The sequence below is a fragment of the Acanthisitta chloris genome, unplaced genomic scaffold (assembly GCF_000695815.1).
Source record: "Acanthisitta chloris isolate BGI_N310 unplaced genomic scaffold, ASM69581v1 scaffold13510, whole genome shotgun sequence".
NCBI classification, from domain to species: domain Eukaryota; kingdom Metazoa; phylum Chordata; class Aves; order Passeriformes; family Acanthisittidae; genus Acanthisitta; species Acanthisitta chloris.
The window spans coordinates 914-7,583 of NW_008652261.1; positions in this window are offsets into that span (position 1 = coordinate 914).

Sequence of the window (6,670 nt, forward strand, 5' to 3'; positions counted from 1 at the left end):
GGCACAGCTGGATCTGCTCTCTGTGCACTTGGAGTGGACCTGGCAAGGGCCCCCCAAATGTAGGCAATGTTCTGCTCAGGCATGCCAGGGCACTGTGCTGGGAGGGTCTGCAGAGAGATGGACACCTCCTCCAGCTCCACAAAGGGGTTTTTGGTGCTGACAGAGTTAGTAAGGTCTGAGCACACCAAGAGCAGAGACCAGGAGAAGCACCCTGAGTGGGGGACTCCTGGTGCGCCCTGCTATGGGGGCACATGGCTGGTTTTGCAGCACTGCTGCCCTGATATGCAGCCATGGCAAGGGGAGCTGGCTTCTCTATCACCATGTTGGAGAGAGGTGGGGAGGGAAGTTGGAGCAGGAACAGCAAATCCTTGCTGAGAGAAAGCTCGGGACAGCTGGTTTTAATGGAAACCATTCATGCACCGCTCTACCATGTATGTGCACAGGCTGGGGGTTTGCAGGTGGCACTGAGGGGACCTTTGCCAGGTGCACTCCCAGTTCCAGCATGGCCCTTGTCATCTCGGCAGTGCCCACCTCACTGTGGGAAAACTATGTAGGTACAGTCTGTCCGTGCTGCCCAGTCATTGCACCCCTGTCATGCCACCATGAGGTCCTGCTCTCGTTGCTTGGACTCAGGGGGAGAAGCTGAAAATGTCATCCTCTTCCCAGACCCCTCGGTCCTCATGGGTGGCACTTGGTCGAGCTGTTCCTATGGATGCAGGGAGGGCTTACCAGGGGTGGAGGTCCTGTGGACTGTCCATCTCTGTGGGCATCAGAGCTGCAGGAATCCCTGGCTGCTGTGGTGCTGGGGTAGAGCTGGTGATGGTGGGAGCCTTACCTCAAGCTGACCCAGCTCCAAGGGCTGCTTCCTGGGCACAAGAGCATCTGCCACCAGTGTTGACAAATGCCAGTGTGTCTGGGCTCATGCTGGAGGGTGCCAGGTCTGGCTCTGCCCACACAAGCCCACTCTTCCTCCTGTACCTACCGTGAACTCTGGATGCACTCCACAGTGAAGGTGCTGTGCTTGGGGTGTGTCGTTTGCTTCAGGTAGCATGTGATAAACAGCCTCAATGGCACAATCTGCTGCGGAGCGATCGGAAACAGCCTTTCCTCAATCAGCTCAGAAGCACGAGCAGTTTGTTGCCATGTTGGGTGTTTGGGGTGTGTAGGACCAAGCAAGCTGGGGTGCCTGGCACTGGGCAGGCTATTGGGACTATCTTCTGTCTGGTTTCCTGGCCAAGCACAGAGCAGGAACGACTGACAGTGTCTGGCCGTGCTCTGGCACCTTGGGCAGAAGTGGCAGGAGACATGTGCCTGGCTGTCCCCCAGGGCTGTACCTCTGTGTCTGTCCACACAGGGCTGTCCCTCAGGAGCTATCCAGGGAGCCCTAGACTTGGTCCCAGCACCTCAATGAGAGGAAACCTCCCTTGTTTCCAGCTTTAGTGCCCACATCACTCACCACCACGTATCATGGAGGCATGTCTGCCCAGGCACTGGAAAATGCCGCCCACGGTAGGTCAGCCACACTGCTGTCGTTATTTTTACCCTCCTTACTAAGACAAGGTTACATTAAGAGGGTGTTTGCACTGCTGAAGCCCAGAATAACTCCTCATTTGCTCAAGGTGTTCAGTGCAGGACTGCGACTTCCCTTGCCCCCACCCCTCTCCTGGAGCTGCTTCAAAGCATGCCAATCCCCACCGTGCTGGTCTCTGCCATGCTGTCCTGCACAGGCAGAGCGAGGCACTGTTTGCTCTTCTGGGTGTGTGCTGGGGTGGCTGCAGCCCCCCCAGTGCCTGCACATCCTGACTCAGTCCCTTGTGCAGGCAGATAAACAAACCCTGAAAAAGGACAGTGTCTGCTCTGAGTCGCCCTGTTAAGTCGTCAACCCACTTCAACAGCTCTGCCCATTGCCTGCGGTTCCTCCCGCCCCGGGTGTTCCCCAAAACATGGCCCACAGTACAGCTACTGCTCCTGCAGCCCCCCAAAGCTGGGGGAGCCTGCATCATCCCACCCCTGCCTCAGGTTCTGCACTGAGGTCTGTAAGGGAGCCGGCAGGGCTGGGATGTGACTTTGGGGAAAGGTTAAAGAGTGAGGCAGTGTTTTGTGGTCATGATGACAGGGCCAGTGGGGAGTTGTTGGGGCTGGGTGGGGGGATCCTGACACACAAGATGCAGCAATTACCCCTTGAATGCCAGAGCTCTGATCTGTGAGCATGGAAAAATACTTCCAAAGCTGGGAGGAAAGACCTGTAGTTGCTCCATATGTGGCTGGGGCTGGGCAGCAGTGGCAGGTGGGGTCCATAAGGTCACTGCAGTGTCAGGTGAGGGAGGATGGTGTTGGTGACAGCAGCTTGGGCAGTTTGGGCCAGGTGAGCTGCTGGCTCAGTGCTGGCATCACTCCTGGTTTGAGGCTGTGGTTGCTGCAGGCAGTGCTGGCACTGGCCCAGCGGCTGATCAAGACAGACTCAGTGCTGCGCAGGACTCCTGGGGTGGTGGGTTCTGAGCCGGCACAAAGAGGGGCTTGTTCCCAGCTGTGGGCAGCTGCCTGCCAGGCCAGGCAGTGCAGGGAACGGGCAGCCTTTCTTTTGGGAGGAGAAGAGACGTTCTAAGGAAAAGCAGATTGTTTTTCCACCTGGTCCTAAAGACAGGTCTGATGTGCTCCAGTGTTGCAGCCCCATGGGGTTGAGGCATCCTCTGCTCCCTGGGCGGGAGGAAGGATGTGCTGGTGGTGTCAGATGCAGTCCCAGACTCTGGCTTACTGCTCAGGGCACATGCTGAGCCAGAGGCTGTTCCCGAAAAGCACAGAATCCAAACCAACATGTCCTGGAGGGACAGGCCAGCAGCTGATAACCAGCTTCTCTGGGGAGCCCTGGGGCAAGGCACCCCCTCCCACTCCTGGAGGGTGTTCATGAGGAATTTGTTATGTCACTGTCTTTGTTCTTAGGTTGAGTCTGTGTTTTTATTTAAAAGAAATGAGAGAAGAAAACCTCTCAAAAACTACTTGGTTTATTGGATCTCCAAGCTTGGTGGGGGCAGGAAGGTTAGGGTCTTCACTGGCAGGGCTCCCCAGAAAGCCACCAGGAGATGGGTCCTGTGTCTGGCAGCAGTGATGTGTGCTGGGGAGGTGTTTTCTCCAGCTGTGCAGAGCCTTTCCCTCCTGGTGGCCCTGGGATGGCCATAAGGCTAGTCCCACTGCGGCAGAGTTGTACGGTACTCGAGGGTGGGCTGCAGTGCTGAAGGATGGGCTCATGTCCAGTGCCAGGGCTGCCATGAGCCAAACACAGTGTTGGCAACCTAATCTGGTTGTACCTGGTGTGAGCTGAATTCCAGACTCTGGCTGTCATTTCCCATCAGTTTGCTGGAATGCCCCCCAGCCCTCCCTCCCCAGGGTGCCTGTTCCCCTGGGGCACTGCTCCCTGGTAATCCTTCACTGCCTTCAGAGTGTGCAGGCTCTGACGGGTCTGTGGGGGGAAACAAGAGGGGTCTGTGCTCCCCAGCTGGTGCATAACCTGTTTGTGCTCCTCTGTGAGTGTGCGTGTCCAGATTTAATGCCTGAAGTAGGATGAGTCCCCTAGGACTCATTCACGAGCCATGCGCGTCCCCCACGCAGGAGGTTGCCTGCTCCTGACTGTCCTGTCAGCAGCTTCCCAGGGGTGTGTGTCTGCAGGGGCCCTGGGCAAGCACCAGCATGCTTGTGTTTTCCAGCCATCCCTCGGGATGTAGCACAGCTGGGATATTGGAAAGCAGCTGGGTTGGCCTTGCCCTGGCTAACTCAGGCCGGACTGACTTACGTTCAGCTCTTGGAGTTTGACCCTTTGGCATTACCCTTCACCCTTCCTGTTTTCATTTGGTATGGCTGATTTCTTTGGTTTTCCATTTCTAATGGCCATCCTGCAGCTCCCCTGAGCACCAGCAACCTCAGTTCGCTGTTGGGTGAGACCCCTGATTGCTCTGCCAGAGCAGGTAGAGATAATGAAGTTTCCGTGGGACATCTCTGCTCACAGTCGTGTCCCAAAGTCAGGACAGGGATGGTGACTTTGTGCCACAGCTCAGCTCCTGCCTGCACCCAGAGCTGCCTCTGTGTTTACCTGTGGAAACCAGACCTGCTGCCCTGGCTGCCACCTGGGAGGACAAAACCAGGCATAGCCACTGTGGCTCAGGCCAAGTCCCTGTCCTGCACTTCCAAATGCCCACGGCTGTTTGCAGCCAAGCCCTGATGCAGGAGGCTGCCTGGACAGGAATGGGCCTGCAGCAGCTCTGCTGGCACCAGAGCTGATGGGAAGCCTGTCTGGGAGGTGTGGAGTGTCCCATGTGTCATTCTCACTGTGCCTTTGCCTTGCTGCCCGTCACTCGTGCTTCCTCCTTGCCCGGAATAGGGCACAACCATGGTGCTCTCTGCAAGTGTGACAGCCCTGGTGCCTCTTGCTCTTCCCATTCCTTCCTTTCTCTGCCCTCTGTCTCGCCATGGTTGAACCCAGTGACCCTCTGCCCCTGCAGTCTGTGGGCAGGGCTTGATGGGAATCTGGCAGTGAGAAGGAGGAAGTAGAAGGGTGCAGTGATTGACCCCAGTTGGAGCTCCCTGCTCTGTGCCAACCCAAGTACCAGCTGCTCTGCTGGAGCAGGGCTCAGGAGCCATGTGGGGATGGCTGCCCCAGGAACTGCCATGGGAATATTAGGGCAGTCCCCAGGGCTGAGGTCTGTGCCTCAGCTCCAAGGTGGTTTTGTAATCATCTGACATTCATCTGACATCTGACATTTCGCCTTTGGAAAAATGTATTTCCTAGGGAGCTCCCCTCCAAGGCTGGGCTGACCACAGTGCCCTGCACCCTGGCACTGCTGGACCCCCACCAGCCTTGCCCAGCCAGACCCTCACCAGCCCACACTGCTGGACCCCTGCCAGCCCCTAACAAATGATTTTGCCATTTCATGGGGGGAAGGAGACATTGATTAACTCCAGCACTTGCCTTTCTGGAAAGGTTATGGCTTAATTGGTTGGACTTGAAGTCATAAATCATGCACTGAAGGACCAGCAGAGATAAGAAAATTTTTGCAGAATGTTGCAAAACACTTTTTGATAGTTAGGATCCAGCAGTGCCCACCCAGCTGTGGGGGCTAAGGGCAGCCAGAGCACAGGGCTCTTCCATGGAAACGATTCACCCTCAAGCCAGGGGCCAGAAATTCCCCCTGCTATCATCACTTAATCTCAGGATTTCCAAAATAGCCTTTTTTTTTTCTTTTGGAAAAAGAAAGCAACAGGAAAGCCATTGTTTGCTTTATTCAGAAGAATCAGAATTCCATCTGGTTTGCAAAATGATTCTGTTTCTTGCCAGGAAGTGCTATTCCTCCAGCCCAAAAACTGTAATGGGGTGGGGGATACAGCAGATCAGCTCTCAGCAGAGCAGAAAATTGAGTGAGGGAACTGTCAGGCCCAGCTTGGAATGATGCTGGAGAGAAGAGATTTTTGGCTCTCATGATGATCTCCAGGCTCCATCCAGGTGAGCACAGCTTTCACTGGCCACATGTTGCAGGGATGGGAAGTGAGCACACTTGGCCAGATGGCATGGGGCTGGGGAGCTGGCATGCTTGGCCAGCACAGGGATGGGGAGCAGGGACATATCATAACATGAAGAGGTAGAAATGTCCTGGCTGGAGTGACCTCTGTGCCATTCAGGATGTGGTGTTTGAAGAACAGGATGAAGCTGGCTGGGCTCACCTGGGACAGACTGTGTCCCTGGGGTCTCTAAGACAATGACTTTTAAACCAAAAGGAATGAGACAGACTCAGCAACTAGATTTCAGTGGAGTAGGGGCAGAAGCACTGGTAGGGAAACGAGTGTTGAGCTGGAGAAGACGGAGTTTAAAAGAGCTGTAAGGATAAGTTTGGACAACGGATAGGACTGGGAGTGGCAATGGGCAGAAAGTCCTGTGACAGAGCAGGGCTGGGGTCAGTCTTCATTAACGCTGCTGTTAATGACCCAGACAGGAGGAGTGCGGCACTGTCGGGGGGCAGCTGGGGCTGCAGCCTCCAGAGAGGAGCTCAGAGGGGCTTGGTTTCAGGATCTGGCAAAAACAAGGCTGAGGGGGGTATGAGTGATGCTCATCCAGACTGGGATGGGCAAGTGCCCTTTGCCGAGGCGCAGTATCCTGCAGGGCACGAGTCATGACTGTGTGGGGCTGGGAGGAGGAGTGGTTTTTTGGAACTGAAGAGATTGCTTCTCCGCTGATGTCTCTTGATTAGCTCATGTGTCAGCTGCCGGAGGGGGTCGGCTGGCCAGCGGCTGGCCCCGACAGCTGAGGTCCCGCCTGCCTTCGCCCGCTCCCGGGTGCTCAAGCGGGTGGTGCAGTACGGCAGGACTGACCCTTGGGGTGGGATCTCCGGGGACCCCAGGCTGCTTTGGACTCATACCAGCAAGGTCGCACCCAGCTCAGCCGGGTCCCCAAGGCTGCAGGACGGCGTGTTCCCAAAACAGAGCGGAGAGGCTGGTCAGGATGTCACCACCCTTGCCATGTAGTGGGAGGGAGAATGGGACACAGAGGCACTTAACCCTTATGAAAAAGTCCTTTGAGCCACGACCAAGGTGCTGATGGTGGGCAGGGGAGTCAGGTTGTGGGCACAGCCTGCATGGGGGGCAGAAGGGGGTCTTTGCAGTGGCACTGGCTGCCTGTAGGCACTGG